Source organism: Microtus oregoni, unplaced genomic scaffold (genome assembly GCF_018167655.1).
Source record: "Microtus oregoni isolate MIOR12 unplaced genomic scaffold, Mior012 000016F_ref0000370, whole genome shotgun sequence".
Taxonomy (NCBI): Eukaryota; Metazoa; Chordata; class Mammalia; order Rodentia; family Cricetidae; genus Microtus; species Microtus oregoni.
The window spans coordinates 1489202-1506851 of record NW_024543075.1 but is presented as its reverse complement, the minus strand read 5'-3'; positions in this window follow the sequence as shown (position 1 = coordinate 1506851).

Here is a 17650-nt window from a genome sequence, read left to right as displayed (position 1 = left end):
TCTGTAAGTGCCTCAGTTTCCTCATTGTCCTTTCATGATAATACAAATATGGACTTCGAGGAGTGCTAAATCTCCATTGGGGTAACTGAGAGGCACATGTTTTCTATGTCAAAAGCACGTTGTTGGAAGATTTTTTAATTGGGGCACACTGAAGTAGAGTGTTCATTTGGTAAGAAATTTATTCAAAAAGTCATTAACACTATAGACAGACAGACAGCAGCATGGCAAGAGCTCTGGGGGAGAATTCAGGCCCCAGCATCATAGATAAACAGCATGGTGGGGTTTCTGGTGAGGGTTCAGGCCCACATCAGAGATCCGTGTCCCTTCTTACAGGTCTCAGGGAAGAGAGAGGTTTCACGGCGTCAGGCTGTTTCTGGTTCCCAGTGAGCTGGTACGGAAGGAAAGGGGAGTCTTGTATTGCAGGAAGGTGGATGTGGGGCAGTGAGGAGGAGGGTACATCCAGCTGAGGTGTACCCACTGTATGGGTGGGGGATGGGCCGCCCCACAGCCCTCTGAAGTCCTGGACTCTGGCAACTTGAGCCTGGAAATGTTCGTGGGCACTTGTGCCTGCCCTTCTCTGCTGAAGTCCTGCACCTGGGGCATCTTAAAGGGTGAGGAGCCACAGACAGGCTTTGGGCAGGGGCTGCCCTTTTCTTTACAGGAGGCTGCTGCAAGTGGGTGTGGCCTGAGCAGCAGTCTTGCCTGGATTCTTTCCTGGTTTTAATTTTTAAAAAAAAATTAAAAGAATTTCACGCTTAAGTACTGTATTTACAACATTTCCACTGGTTTAGATTCTACCATTTGTCTTCTGCAACGCCTCCGGCACGCCGGCTTGCAGTGTGTATGACCTTATCTGCCAGCCACAATCTCCTGGAGGTCAGAGCCTGTTTCCTTCTCTCCAGGAGTCCCCTCCCCAGAGTGCATTCACAGCAGATGCTCCTAGAATGACTGAGAGTGTCATAACACAGAGGTTAAAAAAAAAAAGGAATGGATACATTGTTCTAAGATCATAGGCAGTGACTGCCAAGCCAGCTGGTGCCCCCCTGTATTCCCCTGTGCTCCCAGCATTGCAGAGGCTACATAGGGGGACCCTGTTTCCAAAACATGAAGAGGAAACATAGAAACAAGCAGAAAAAGCTAACCAGGTCCATCTGTATGTAAATACCATGCCCATGTAGGATTCCTTACACTGTCAATATCCTGCATCATCACAGCACACTGAAAAAGAAAAGCCATACAGTCCTCTCCACAGAGCAGACTAAACACTCAGCAGAACCCAGGCGCTGGAGAGAGGGCTCAGTGGTTAAGATTACATACTGGCTCTTTGACCTTGGTGGCAGAAACAAGATGATGACAGCAGAGTCATCTTTTGGAGAGCATCACAGTAAGACACATATCTGTGCTGCCGCTGGGGCTCTGAGGCCTACCAACTTCAGAAGCAGACCTGTGGCAATATGGCTACCCTACCCAGTGCAAGAGAAAGCATAACTGGAGTGCCCAGGCGAAGGGACGGGACAAAACACTAGCAGGACTGGGCAACTGAGGCACCAAGGCGTGGATTCTGTGAAGGAACAATACCTAAATCTAAAAGGGCAGTTGTTGCAACATCCAGTTCATCCTGAGGATTTCAACAATCAATCAGAGAGTAAATATTCTGTCCAGGTGGTGGTGGTGTACATCTTTAATCCTAGTCCTTGTGAGGCAGAGGCAGGTGGAGCTCTGAGTTCAAGGCCAGTCTAGTCTACACAATGAGTTCCAGGACAGCTAGGGCTACACAGAGAAACCCTGTCTCAAAACAAAACAAAACAAACAAAACAACAAAAAACTAGATAGATAGATAGATATAAAAATAATAAAAATAATTTTAAAAAATCTTCTGGTTTTCAAAACTACTTTTGTCTGTTTGTTTTGTTTTTAAAAAGAGCACATAGAGCTATGGCAGAGAACCTACATTCAGTTCCCCGCATCCACACCAGGTAGCTCACAACCACCTGCAACTCCTGGCATGTGAGAAAACCCACTACCAATATCACAGGGGACAGAGAAACATCAGTGCTTTCTCCTTGGGGCAGGAATAGAGCAAGGCATCCAGGGTCTCACTGCTATTCAGCAGTACTTATGGGTCCTGGACTACTCAGTGGGACAAGAAAAGAGTATCCGCAGTGTAAATACCCATCCGTGCAGAACTAAACAACACCTAAAACTTCATGGGGCAGAGACTGGTGTTCAGTGGCAGAGCCTTTGTCTAGCTTTAAAATCCCTGGTGTCTTGGTTTGTTTCTATGTTGCTGTGATAAACACCATGACCAAAAAGCAACTCAGGGAGGGAAAAGGTTTATTTGGCTGACAGGTCACAGTCCCCCATGAAGGGAAGCCAGAGCAGAACTTCAAGGCAAAAACCCAGAGGCAGGAACTAAAGCAGAGACCATGGAACAATGTGATTACATGGGTTGCTCAGCCTGCTTTCTTGTACAGTCCAGGATTACCTGACCATTGTGGCACCACACACAGTGGGCTGGACACTCCCACAACAATCATTCAACAGGAAAATGCTTCACAGACTTGCCCATGGCCAATATGAGGGAGACAATTCCTTAACTGAGATTCCCTCATCTCAGATGACACCAGCTTGTGTCAACTTGGCAAACAAACAAAACACCTAACCAGCACATCTGGCCTCCATCCCAGCCCAGAAGAAGGAGAAAGATGGGAAGGAAGAGAGGGAGAAGGAAGAAGAGAAAGGGTGAGGGGACAGGAGGGACAGCAAGGCATATTGGGAAGGGAGAAATGACATTTCGTCTTTTTGCAAGGGATATAATTATCTATGTGAGACATTCTACAGAATGACAAAATGTTCAAACTCATTACTGGGTTGAACAAGGTCTTAACACCATAAGGTAAAGCTCACATGCGTGTGTGTGTGTGTGTGTGTGTAAGTACTGGGAAAGAAAACACAATGAAGACATCAGTACTAGGTATTATTGAAGCATTCACATACAGTTCAGTGTGGGAAATACTCAGGTCCAATCTAACCATGCAGCATCTATCTGTTTAATATACCAAGGGTTTAGTTACAAACAAAACAATCGGAAATCTCAGCAATAGTCAGGAGTCATCATTGCTAAGACTCAGTGGGATCCCAACAAAAGCCCAGCAGGGTGATTCTAAAATTCGTACCAATAGGCAGCATTCATCATGATGTTATTTGGGACAGCCTAGGGGTGCATTCACAGATGCACAGTGGAGAAATGAGGCACGTTCAGGGTCAACGGATGAACATGCACAATGGAGTTGTAGTCAGGCATGAAGAATGAAATGGGTAGAATTGGGAATCACGCTAAGCAAAATAAGCCAGACTCAGAGGATCCAAGTTCAGTTCCCAGCAGTAGCAAGTTGTGTTATATTTACTATCAATGAAAACCTATTTATTTGTAAACATTTAAAATTTTTTACAAAAAGACATGAAAGAAGAAGGGTGCCAAGGGAGATGTGGGAAGTGGGAGGGGAGGATCATATATACACACAATATTAATAAAAACCACTTTCAAGACGTGAGCAATCAAACAAAACCCAAAAGAAACCCATTACTTTGTACAAGTCATGTATATTAATAAGTTTTTGAAAACTTATTATAATTAGTGTTGTTGCGTGTGCGTGTTATGTGTGGAGGGGGCACAATGCTGGAGGACGTGTGTGGAGGTCAGAGACCAACTTCCTGGAGTCTGTCCTCTCCTTCCATCTCTATGTGGATTCCAGGGAATTGAAGTCAGGCCATCAGGCTTGCGGGAGGTGGAGGAGGGGACAGACACCTTTCCCTGTTTAACCATCTCCACTGCCAAACAATTAAAAAAAAAAATCTTTTTTGAAGTAGCTGGGGCTGGAGAGATGACTCAGTGGTTAAGATCAGGCAGAAGATCTGAATTTGGTTACTAGTACCCACACTGCGCAGCTCACAAAAGCCTGGAACTACACTTCTGAGGCAACTAATGCCTCTGGCCTCTACAGGCACCTGCACTCGAGTGCACAGGCCTCCACCCAGGCACATGTCCACAGACATAATTAAAATAGAAGTAGTTTTTAAAAGTATAATTGCTGATGCAGCTTTGACACAGCGTGGTGGGAGGGCTCTTGCCACTTGGCTTAGGGACTCACCACAAATGCACAGGAATCAATTCTGTGCTGTATTAGTGTTGGCAAAAGAAAGACATAGATTAACAGAACGAAGCAGAGTCCAGGAATCCATGGGCCATTGGCTTTAGACACAGACACAACGATTAAAAAAAGGCAGATCAGTGGAGAAAAGGCAAGCTGCCAAACAAAAGGTACTGTGACAATTGGCCTTTTCTCTGCAGACAGACAAACCTTGATCCATGCCGCCTCTTAGAGAAGTGTCTGCCAAAACCACGAAAGGAGGATTTGTGTCCAACCTGTGGCACTACTGGGAGGTGGTGAGACCCTTAGGAGGCGGGGCTGGGATGTGCCCTTGAAGGGGCTTTTGGGACTTAGAGCCCATTAGTTCTCAGCAAATCAGATCACAACAGATGGTGTGGACGACCATGGAACAACAGCGCCCCTATGTGTCGCTGAAATGAACGCCAAGTGGCTTTCTGGCTTTGGGAAGGCAGGTTGGCAGTTTCTGATTTACACACTTCTAGACCCAGCGGCTTCGTTGCACTCCACCCACCCAAGCAAAGCGACATCTGCACGGAAATGTGTGTATTGTCTATGGCTTCATTCACAGACGCTCAAGACAGAAGCAAGCTGGCACGTTTCACTGTGACGCAGAAGCACCAGGGCTTTGACATCCCCTCCCCAACCCCTTCCTTTACTCAGCAGCAAGCAGGAATCTCTGCAGCTCTCCACAGCATGGAAGAAGCACAAACAAATGTCTGCCCACCCATTGTCCATACAATTTTCTGGAAAAGGCAGAAGTGTAGGGACAGGAGAGAGATCAGGTTTGCCAGGGAACAAGGTGGACACCTGGAAACCCCAGGACTGCTCTTAAGAGTGTCCGGTCTGCTCTGCAAATGGGTGGTGGCAGCAGTTACACCAGTGTGGGCACACAGCCATACACTATTGAGATGATCTGTGTGGACTATACCGGTACCTGTGTGACAGCTAGCTTTAGGGGTCAACTTGCCACAGCCTAGAATCACCCAGGAAGAAGAGAATCTCTAGAATCACCCAGGAAGAGGAGAATCTCAAGAAGCATGAATCATCTACATGACGATGGTGGCGGGCAGGGAGCGGGGACAGGTGGCGGCTGTGGGCCTGTCTTTGGGGGACTGTCTTAATGAAGCTAATTGATGCCACACTGTAGACGTCACCAGTCCCTAGGCAGGTGCTCCTGAACTATGGGATACTGGAGAGGTGGAGCTGAGCACAAGCAAGCGAGGGTGTCTGACTAATTTCCCTCTGCCCTTGACTATGGATGCGCTGCCTTGACTTCCCAGGTCTCATGGACTATAAGCTGGAATTGTAAGTTGAAATGAACCCTCTCTCCCCTAGATTGCTTCTGTCGGGGTGTTTTATCAGCACATTTATCAGAAATGAAACTGGAGCTGCCCAGAAAGTCACATTGATGGAAAGAAATGCCAGCGACAGGGAGCAGTGTCCCAAAAGCACATGTACACATACACAGAGGGGCCATGGGACATGTACAAATGTACAGAGGGGCCGTGGGACATGTACAAATGTACAGAGGGGCCGTGGGACATGTACAAATGTACAGAGGGGCCGTGGGACATGTGCACATACACAGAGGGACCGTGGGACATGTACTCATACACAGAGAGGCCACAGGATATGTACATATATGCAGAGCAGTCATGGATCATGCACACAAGTACAGAGGGGCCGTGGGACATGTACTCATACCTGTGTAGGGACCATGGACATGTGCACATACACAGAGGGACCATGGACATGTGCACATACACAGAGGGGCCGTGGGACATGTACTCATACACAGAGAGGCCACAGGATATGTACATATATGCAGAGCAGTCATGGATCATGCACACAAGTACAGAGGGGCCGTGGGACATGTACACACATGCAGAGGGGCCGTGGGATAGATACAAGCTGAACAACTGAAAAGGCCCCGGAGGTCATTCTGTCCCAGATCAGACTTGGTCCAGTCCAAAGCAAATTCCATCCTGATAGGTCTTGTGTCTAGTCATCAGGGCACAGCTTGGGTCCTACATCCCTCTTGGGGGTATGAGAAGGGGCGATAGAGGCTACTGGCATTTTCAGTCTCTGACCCTGGGGCCTCAAGCAAGCATCCAGCAGAACCAGAGTGTAGTTTTATCCTGCCTGAGTGAGGAACCTGTCAGCATAAGAGCAGCTGGACAGTAGGTGTCAGGGCTCCTATACCCTGGGAAGAGCAACTCTTGGCTCAGGGCCTGGCCTAGTCCTAGTCCCAGGTATACAGAAAGGGGATGGGTTGTATCCTGCCCCATTGGAGGCCATGTAACTCCATGACAGGCTGGCAGTCCAAGCTCAGCCCTTGATGTCTCATTCTGCTGGCCAGAGAGGAAGGGACACAGGGTGACCTGGAGTGATGTGGATGGGATTATGAGGCTCAGAAGAAGGATGGGGAGTAGCAGAGGCCCTTCCTGAGCCTCCGTGAGCCCACTGCTCTGGCCTCAGGTGGGAAAGTTCACTTCATTCCTGAGGATAGAGGGGACAAGTGGTGCATGTCAGAAGAACATTCATTTATGGGGCAGAGGACAGAGCAAAGAAGGGGTGAGCATACCCTCCCTGGCTGTATGCAGGTCTGGGATGGGGACCCCATCCTCCCCCTGTTTCCAGTGGGATGTTTGCTCTCTGTATATCCTCCTGTCCCTTGTGTGTGTGTCCCCAAGATCACCCTCAAGTGTTGTTCCCCAGGCACTGTTCACCTTGTTTTTTTTTATTTTTTTCAAGTCCCTTACTGGCCTAGCACTTCCCAATTAGGCTAGGCTAGACTGGCTCACTCCTGAGCCCCAGGGAGCCACTCATCTCCACCTCCCCAGCACTGGGGTTACAGGTATGTGCCACAATGTGCAGTTCTTACCAGTGAAGTTCCGGGAATCAAACCCAGGGCCTCGTGCTTTCATGGCAAGGACTTCACAAACGGAGCCACCTCCTTCCCAGCTCAGAACTTGGGGTTCTGACACCTTCAGGCTCTTACAACCAAGAAAGGATGCTATATAACAGAGCCTTCTGGAATTATGACAATATTCTATAAGCAAAGTGGCCTGGTGTGGCTGCCACCAAGCACACATGAATGCAGACTGAAGGTGTAGTAGGCAACCCAGGAACTCAGTTTAGGAAATTTAAATGTCAGCTTAAAGAGCCTTAGGTGGCCGGTGGCTGCCAAGGCACACTGCTTTGTGACTAGGGTGCTGGGTTCACATGGGATGCGGGTGGGGATGTTCCAGAGTGGCTCCTGAAGATGTCCCACTTCCCAAAGCTGCATGCAGACTTGATGGATCCCTGTTAAGATGCATGAATTTTCCCAGAACTAGAAAAAAAAAACAAACACCCTAATACGCAGGTAGAACCTGATGGCACACAGATGTGGAACACTAGCCCTGGCAAGCACGGTCTATTGACTTCGACAATGGTGTCGAAAGTCTCTGAGAGCGGAGCAGTCTCCTCCTAGACAGAGAGGCACCGTGGTCAACCACATGCTGAGGGGTGTTGCCTGTTCTACCTGCCACACATAAGTAAAAATAAAATAAATCTTTAAAAATTTAAATGAATGGTCCCGTGGGCTGAATGTGGGGACATGCGGAGGCCCACAGCCATCTTGCAGTTGGCAGCCTTTCTTTGATGGCTCTTTCCACAGAGTAATCAAAGAAGCTGTGTCTGTCACTGAGCAGAGCTGCTGGCTTCCAGACCCATTGGGCTTTGAGATCACCAGGGAACACATATGTAGCATGTCTGTGTGGACTGGCTGCACACATAGGTACTTGGGCTCTGGCCAGGGACCCACAATGCCTGGTGAGGAGAGAGAGCAGAGGAGGGCATTCTGACACTGGCCACAGAGCTTTGTTAATGTTTTGGAGGTTCAGGCCCTGCCTGTGCTGGAGGTCTGTGTGACCTTGCTTTTCCCACACACTTGGCAAGGACAGCTGAGGTGAGGTACAGGGTACCAGTATCAAGGACAAGTCCCAGGTCTGGAGAAATGCAGAGTTTGCCCGTCATAACCTTTGGCTCAGAAGCCCAGGGAGGCCAGTTCAGGGTCCAGATGGGCAGCCAGCAGCAGCCTCACAGCTGGTCAGCGCCCAGGAGTGACATGAATCTGGCGAGGGTCAGGCCCTGTATGTCTCCGGGGAACCCATCTGGTGGCGAGTGAGACTGAGTCCCATCTTGCAGACTGTTGTCTTGGGGAGCATATGGTTAAACACAAAAAGATGGATGGGCAGCCTGCCTGGAGATCCCTCCTTGTCGCCCCTCCCTGCCTGCTATCTCTCTAACAGCTGCAGCAACTATGTCTTCCGCCTCTTGTGATACCAGGGAGCCCCAGCCTGAGGTAGTTTTGGACAGTCCCCAGGTCTGGAGACAGAGCCAAAAAGACGCGGCAGCCACCCACTCCTAGAACAGCAGGGTCTGGAGAAAAAGACACTGGTGTGACAAGGACAAATGATGGGCCAGCTTGGACTGCTGTCCTCTGAAGGACAGCTCCTGACTCAGCCAAGGTGTGACTCTCACCAGATGGAGGTGAAAGATGAGGACAGAGTCGCAGGTCACCCTGGCACTGGGCGTCCTGCAGGTTTCTCTGGCTGGCTGGCAGGCCTCGAGTACCCTTGTTCCTGCTCCAGCTTCGCCCTGGAGACTGTGAGGAGGAGGTAGGGTGGAGCGATCTGTCCTGTCTGACTCGTGCAATGAGGGTCCAGAGGATTGGGGTGCATGAGGTCTGGGGATGGGGCTCTGACTGAAGAGGAGCAATAAGCCCAATATCGGGACGTTGGTATTGTCAAGCCCTCCCTGTCCCTCATCCAGGTAAGATATGCCCCTCCCCAGCAGCCACCAACCCAAACACGCCCCCTATTGTCATCCCTGCTCCTGGCTTCTGTGGCTCATAGATCCTCTACCCAACCATGGCTGTGGCCTCAGTAAAAGGGGGCCTTGAATTGGCCCTTATCAGTCAGGGGCTCTCAGGGACAGCAGGCATCTTCTCACTTGAGCACCTGCTGGCTTCAATTTCCGCCCTGCCCAGCTCTTTCCCTCTCCTCCTTGGCTGGAAACAGGAGCTCTAGAGGCTTTTCTCAGCCCGATTGTTATTCTTGTCCTCACCTTCTCCTGCTCGCCAAGGCCAGGAGCCGGCCAGAGACAAAGGATATCGAGGAACTGGGAGCCAGAGATCCCCGAGGGAAAGTACATGGGGCCCAGTCTCCCAGGCAGTGACTGATGTCTGAATGGGGCCCAGCCTGGGCTTAGGTGCCTGGTGTCTACAAAGTACAGCAGGTCCTACCTCTTAGGGACAGCAGCCCCTGAGGCAGAGCCTAGCATACAGGTTCTAGCAGGCTCCTTCAAGGTAGCCCTTGTTTGTGAGGTATCTTTTTGTGGAGGGGATTGACTCTGCTGGGACCCAAAGCTCAAGGGCATTTTGCTAGTGGGTCCTGTGGGCACCGTACCTGGGTCTACATGATGGGTTAAAAGTACCAAAACTCTGAGTCCTCGGCTGGGTGTGGTGATGCATGCCTATGGTCCCAGAAACCAGGAGGTGGAGGCAAGGGGATCAGGAGTTCAGGCAGCCTCAGCTATTCATAGGCATTTTGAGACCCACCTAGGCTACAGGAAACTCTCCCAAAAAACAAATGAATAAAAATCCAAACTTCCAATTTGTCCATATGCAATGTCGAAATGAGCGATGTTCCATTGGCCTGACCATCACCGGAGCCAATACACAAAACACCGATCTCACTACTCACCATGCAAACAATCTGCAAGCATTGAGTTCTGAACACAGCAGGTGGTTGCTGTCTTTGGTATTATTCCCAGACAGGAAAAGCACAGCAAAGAAGGCTATAAATGCTCACTTCAGCATAGTGGTATCAAGACTGGAATCTGAGCTTAGGTTCTGAGAACACGACCTCTCCCCATTGTCCCTGCCTTGGTCCCTGCCACCTACCCTACATTTGTTATTTGATGGGCTCCACGCATGGCCAATGATAAGGGTCAGAAGAGCCTCTATGAAGACCTCCCATGTCTCATTTTCCATTTCCCTGGGCTGGCCCCTGCTCCATCCCAGCTACTGATTTCAGGGCAAGCTTAGTTCATGGGATAGAGTACTTCAGCCTGGGGACCTCTCCCGAGGGCTTCCTTGGGTCCTGGGCTGCTCACCACGTGTCAAGCCAGCTCAGGGTTGCTAGGGCAGAGGGGTCTGTACTGCCCTGACTGGTCCAGTAGATGTCTCAGAAATCCTGGGACACTATGAAAGCTCACTACCTAGTTGATCTGGGAACAGGGTGAAGACAGAACCCACAAGCCACAAGGGCCCACTGGAGAGGCTGTCTGGCAGGTGTACTCACTGGCCCATTGGCCACAGGATACACTGATATCTGGACCTGGTTCTTGTCACCTGGGGATGTGGCCTGCTACCTGGGGCACCCAGTCAGAGGCAAAGAGGCAGACAGGCAGGAGTAGGGACAGACAAGGAGGGCAAGGCAGCTGTCTTTTTGGCCATTGCCTTGCTTGTGAGTCCTCATAGGAATAAGTAGAGCAGCAATCAGTGGAGTTGAGGACTTGTTGCTGTCCTGTCCAAGGGGAGGGTATAGCAAGGACAGCTTAGCGATGCAGGCCTGGGTGTAGACTCCTCTCCAGGCACAGAGAGGGCCACAGAGTTGGGAAACAGTAATGACTCCATCAACTAGTCAGGAGCTATCCAGAGAGGCAATGCAGGGGGAAAGGGCACTGTGGTAACGAGGGCCATAGCACTCCAAGTCCTGTTAAGACCTTCAGAGAAGCAGACAGCTAGGACTCAAAGGACCCTGTAGTCCCAGCTTCAGACTCTCCACCACACCTAACTCACCTAGCCCCATTACTTCTATCTTCCTAGGATTAGTGGCAGTCCTGGGCCCTGGACTATGTCATGGAGTTGCCCTGCAGTTTTAGGTGACTTGGTGCTGCAAGCTCTTCAAGGCAGGGTGCTCAAGCCTTTACAGCAAGCTTGCTGTCCCCCTGAGCATGCATGTCCTATGCAGGCACATCTCTCACTTGCAGATGGGGAGACTGAGGCTCAGAATGGCGTTGTGGTCCTCCAAGGCCACAGAGTCAGGATTGGCTCCAGCTTCAGGTTCCCCACCTCGGCTGCTCAACTGCCATATTTGCCTAGAAACAGGGCTGTTCTGGCATGATGCTCCAAAGACTCCAGAGCACAGCCGTCGCTGGTGGCTGGGACCCTCGGCTGGCACATGGAAAGGATGACCAGGGTAGAAAGCCCATGAGTCTGAAGAGCCTCCAGGAACCAGGGCTCCCTGGTAGGCAGGCAAGCCATCTATGGCTGCCTCTTGCAAGGTGTGTTACATAAAGCCTGGCAGAGAGCGGGCAGCAGCCGTCACCCTTGTTCCTCCTGGGCTTTGGCCATGGAGAGTGGTAACCCTGACTTTCCTAGTACCTGGGAAGCATGAGGTCCCAAAGGCTCCATCACTGCCTCCGTCCTCTCTAACCAGTACACCACCCAGAGTCCAGAGCCCCTTGGGGTCTAGAACTGCAGAGAAACCCTGCTTCTTTGCAGCTGCAGTAAGGAGCACCTTGGGCACCTGTTTCTCCCCTGGCAGTTCTCATGTGACCCCAGCACCCCCACACTGACCGGCGCTGAGGGTCTTGGACCAGCCTTGCTCCACACATATGCTCTTGGAAACATCTGGAGCAGCTCCTTTCTCAAGGGCCATCCCAAGAGCTGATAACTACGTCTCCTACACAGCCATGGTCACGTAGACATCATACAGGCAATGGAAGGGGGGCAGGCTATGGACAGTGGGGGGCAGGCAATGTGTCTCTTCATATCAGTCACAAAGTCAACTCCTTAGGGCAGTGGTTCTCAACCTTCCTAATGCCGCAGCCCTTTAATATAGCTCCTCATGTTGGGATGACCACCGACCATGAAATTATTCCATTGCTCCTTCATAACTGTCATTTTGCTACTGTTATGAAGATCTGATATGGAGGATATTTGATATGTGATCCCAAGGGGTCGTGACCCACAGGTGGAGAACCACTGGGAGCCTGCACCAGTCAGTGTCCCAGGAGCCCAGCTATGCTCAAAGACCTCAGCTAGCCTCACCCAGGGAAAGTCAGTTGACCCCAGCACCCCCATTCTTACCATGAAGAGATACATCCAAAGAGCACCTCAGATTTGCCTCAAATCTCACCAATGCAATATTAAGTTATGAATTTAGAAACAGCCTCTTTTTTCTTAAAGAGTGAACTAAGCTAGAAGTCTGAGCCAGCCTGGAAGAGGGCTCCGCAGGAGGAGGCATAGGACCTGAGCCTGTTGGGCTTCCCTACCAAGGAAGCGTATGCAGGCCCCTCACCACTCTTGGCAGTAGTGCCGGCAGTGGTGGTGGAAGAAGCCACCTTGACAAGGGAGCAGGGCCCTGCGTGTGGGTGCAATGCAGCATCTTGCCCACGGTACCTCAGAGTTGCTGGAACCAGCTACCTGCTCCCATCATGCCTGTTATCAGCCTGTGAGGCTGACAAGTTCTGGGTGACAGCAGACCTGAGCAGTGATGCCCCTCCGACCCTCCGACGTCTGGTTCAGCTGACCAGGTGCAACTCCAGGAAACTTTGAAGTCAGCAGAAAACCCTAAAGGGTCCCTAACCTCCCCGCATGACTCCAGACCCCCAGATTCCTAACTCATCTCAGCAGCGTAGGCTCAGGGATGGGAGAAGGCTCTGTGGCGTGGGGTGGGGGGTGTTGCACACTCACCGTGCAGCACGGCATGAGGGCGAGGGGCGGATTTCTCCTGCAGGTTGGTCCTCAGTTCGCCACGCTCAGCTCTGCTATCTCCTGTAGGTTTGGCCCAGCCGAAGTGGGCTAGTCCCGCCTCCAACTAGCCGCTCAGAACCAATCAATAGCAAACAGGACCCGACCGCCCCGCCTTCAGTGAAGGCTCTTCCTGGCGGGATGGCCGCAGCCACAGGCAAGTGTGGGTCTGTGTAGAGGGCGCGTGAGGCACGCAACTTAAGGCTGAGACGCTCACTACTGGGACTTAACCCCAGAGACTTACAAATAGTGACCCACAATGGTCCCGTGTGTGATGTTCGGGGACGACGGTCCCCTCCAGCATGGTCCTCTGCAGCCTTCCTCTGGGCATCCAGCCCGACCTGGATGCAGCAGGAGCTGCCTTGGTGAGAGCTGCGCTTACCTAACACCAGGGCTGTCTCTTCTGCGGCTGATTCTGGTAACGCTGCAAGAGGAGAAATAGCTCTATAACAAACACCCTACTGACAGACACCCTAACCCCCTATGGTCTTTCTCCTCCAGGGACAAAACATAGAGACGGTGTGTGACCCACCTTCGGTATTCTACTGCAGTCGGCATTACATGGGCACCAGCTTTTTCCCAGCACAATGCCCAGCCGTTCCCTGGCCCTTTCCCTCCTCTTCCTTTCCCTTCTCTCTCCTCCCGTGTCCAGCTGTCTTTCCTCCCCTGTAGCTCCCAGGAGGCCTCTTTGGGAAGAAGCCCCATGCCTGCTCCATAAGGGCTCTTTGGGGTAGTTGTGGGGGTGGGAGGCAGTTGGACAGGCAGCCTTAGTGTCTCTCAGCTGTACTTAGGATGTCAGCAAAACTGTCCCTGCCTCCCCACAGTGGGTATCTGCCCCTGTGTGTTGCTATGTGACAGGGACCAGCTTGCTTACACTTGGCTCTGCCCCCTGGCACAGACTCCTGGATAGTGAACCTCAGAGTTCAGGGGAGAGTGGTCAGGGCCACAGGATTTGAGCAGCAGAGGTTACTCAATCTAGCAGGCCGCCCCTGCCCTGTCCACCTCAAAGAGAAAACAGGAGGCCATAGAGGCACCTGCTGGCAGAACATAGGTTCTCTCTGTGCCTCAGTTTACCCACCTCGTAAGGGTTAAGAGAAGTGACCTTTGTAAAGAGATGAGTGCAGTTTGTGATAATAAGTGCTTAGTAAACACACGAGGATGTGCTTTCTCTCACCCAACTCACAGACGCTCCTCCTGGAAGGTGTCCTGTTGCCTAGAGCGTAGATGTGGGCACTGACCCTCTCAGAGGCTCCCTGGCTTGTCCTGGACACTGTGGGGGACTTCAGGAGATGGGGAGCTTAGTATCCTATGTGTACTTGGGGGGTACTATGGCAGAAGGAGGCTGCTTTATGGACAAGCAGGATATGGGGAATAGGTGTAAGATCTTCACTTTATTCATCCTGGGTGCCCTTGGCTTCCTAGGGCATCCTGAACCCAGCAGCTGGGGCTGGATTCCTAGCATTGGCCAAGAGGACATCTGCAGATCCCTGCCTTCCTCTGTAAAGATGTGTTACGTTTGTTTATGCTGCATTTGTCTAGCTATGCACAGATGTGTTGCATTTGTTTTTCCTTGCCTGCCTAAGGTACCTGATTGGTCTAATACAAAGCTGAATGGCCAATAGCTAACCCGTAGAGGGAGCAGGTGGAGCAGAGACAATGAGTAGGAGGAGGACTCTAGGCTTGGGAGGAGAGAGAAAAGAGAATGAGGGAGAAAGGAAGGAAGATGCCCTGGGACAGCCAGACAGGCAGCCAGCCACAGAGAAAAGTGGGGAAGTAGGTCAAACAGAATGAAAAGGATATATATATATATATATATATATATCCCAAGGCAAAACGTAGATGAAGAGAAACAGGTTAAATTAAGTCATAAGAGATAGCTAGAAATAAGCCTAAGCTAAGACTAAGCAATCATAACTAATAATAAGTCTCCATGTCTTTATTTGGAAGCTGGATGGCAACCCAAAGAGAAAGCCTGCTACAGTCCTCTCTTTGACTGCCACCTACCTCTGCTTCCTCCCCCACTTCCCTCCCTCCCGGAATCCCTCTCTGATTTCCCCTCTCTGATTTCCTGCTTACATCTTCCCCTACTTCTTCCTCTCCCTCTTCCTCGCTCATCTTCTCTACTCCCTTCCTCTCTTCACTTCTTCCCTTCCCTTTCCTCTACTCAGCATCAACTGGGCACCTAGCTGGCTGCGGTCCAATCATGACAGTATCAAGTTCAAGGCATGACTTCTGACCCCACGATCACTTGAACTGGTGTTTGTCCTTGGCAGGCAGTATGGATGCCTTAGGGGAGGAATGGTTATGATGGTGATGAAGAAAGCCATGGTGCTGATGAAAGTGGTGATGATGGCGATGATCGTGATGGTTCTGGTGATGATGAGGATGGTAGTGATGGTGGCAGCGGGGGTGCAGATGCTGATAGTGGTGTTAATGGTGATGGTGCTCGTGGTGCTGGTCGTAACAACAGCGTTGACGTGAGTGGTGATGGAGACAGTGATGAGGGGTGTGTAGTGGCAGGGATGATATGGAATACATGTATGAGGCCACACCCCAGTTCCAGAGCTCTCCTGGATGCTCAGGGCCCCCACATTTCTCACCACAGCACCTGGGTGATACGGTTGCTCTTCTGCCTCTTGCTCGTGGCCAACGCTAGTCCATCTTTTCTTCTGTAAGAAAAGATCTCCCATGTCATTTTCCTTTCCTGTTTTGGCGGGTCAGTTTATCTAACTTTACCTCACTAAAGCGCAGCACCAATAGGATTTTGGAGCCTGTGAGAGAAAGGAGGCGATATTTAGGGTGGGGAATAGCTCCCCAACTCTCCTCCAGAGTGGCTGTCCTGTGTTGAGCGAGAAGTTGGCCCCCTTCCCTGTGCATATTCTAAGCAACACACCCGTGATCTAATAAGGCACTAATGAAGATGGAGCCTTGCCAGGCCCTGCTGATTCCAAGGGGAGGCCCCATCTGTCTGCTTGGCTCTTGGCCTTTGGTGAAGCTGGGTCCTACCTCTCCACAGGAAGCTGCCAGAGGTCCTTACTCAGCGTCTCTTAGGCACCTCCTGCAGCCAGCCTCTTCCAGACCATTAACTCTGTCTAGCCACCTGCTGCCCCTGCTGGAGGGACTGTATGCTTGTTTAGAGGGGCTGGGGCTATCTCTGCCAGGCCTGAGCCTCTGGGCAACTTAGGTTGTGCAGGGTCACATAACAGGTGCTCGGCAGAGCCAAGGCTCTGAACATGGCAGACCCCTAAGCAGAGGCCCTGGCTCCATCTCTGCTGAGTACCAGTTACATCAGTTACCTTGCTTGGCTGGGCTCAGACTTTCTTCTCCTATCAAGCTAAGGGCTAGGATGAGGTAGATTCCTACGCTGGCAGGGAATTCATTGTGGAATTTGTTACACATCAATCATAAAGGACACACCTGTGATCCCAGCACTTTGGAGTCTGAGGCAGGTGGAATATCACAAGTTAGAGGCCATTCGGATCTACACAGGGAACTCAAGGCTAACCAGGGCTACATAGAAGATATATTTGTTGCTGTGCAGACAGCCTGTAAAACCTTCAAGGACAAACCTAAATTGGAGGATAACTTGTGACTAATCTTCTCCACTTGACTAGCTGTGGAATCCTGCAGGGCAATCTGATAGCCAGGTGTGCCTTGGGGAAGTGTGTTCGCAGGTAGCTCTGAGCCCTTCTGACCTCCAAAGCTCTAGGTAAGGCCTGATGATCCCAGTAACCCGGTAACCCCATTTTGCCCTTTAGCACACCAAACTGTAAAATAACACTGTTTTCTTTTCCACGTAAAGGAACCCAGAGAGTCTGTATGTCTATGGCGGTTGCTCTTCCTTCCCAGGAACTCCAAGTTTTAGCATTTGCTGCTAAATAAATAAATATATTCGCTGCTAAATAAATATGTATATTTAAGGCAACTATAGGAGATGAGCAATTAAGAACACTTGCTGCCCAATCATGAGATGAAACTCTGGAAGCCAGTACCCACTCTGGGCAGCTCACAGACACCTGTAAATCCAGCTGCAAGGGCTCAGATGTCCTCTCCTGGCCCCAGTGGGTGCTGGACAGTGGGTGCACTTACACTCACACAGACATAAGCACGCACACATATAAATCAGATCAAATCAATCTTCTTTTGTTGGGTCCAGGGGGGTTGTGCAAAGATGAGAACACCACCAAGTCTAATAAACCAGAAGCAAATTTTATTCCAGAAACCAGATCCTAGGAAAACCAGAAGCAAACTTAAAAATAAAAAAATAATAATAATAAAAAACCCACCACGGGGCACAGAAGCTTATCAGCTAGCTGAGACCATAACCAGAGATGGTGTTTGTTAGGCTGTGGCAAAAGGCAGGTTTTTGAACCCACATTCTATAGTAGGGGCACCAAGCATTAGCTCGGAACAAAGGAATTTTTACGATCTTGCCCTGACCCCGTGGGTCAGTTAACATAGACCCTAAGGAGGAGAGTGAGTTCTAATGTCAGTGGGTAACTAGGCAGCTTTCATGAAATATGTTTTAGAGGAGATTACAGCGAAAGTCACTAATTGCAAGAAAACAGGTGTCTTTAGCAATTAGTCAGAAAGGGGACTGCTAGTAACACCAGGAGGTTAATAAATTAGAATTAACTGGTTTTTACGCTGAGAACTTAGGAGATAGCAGAAA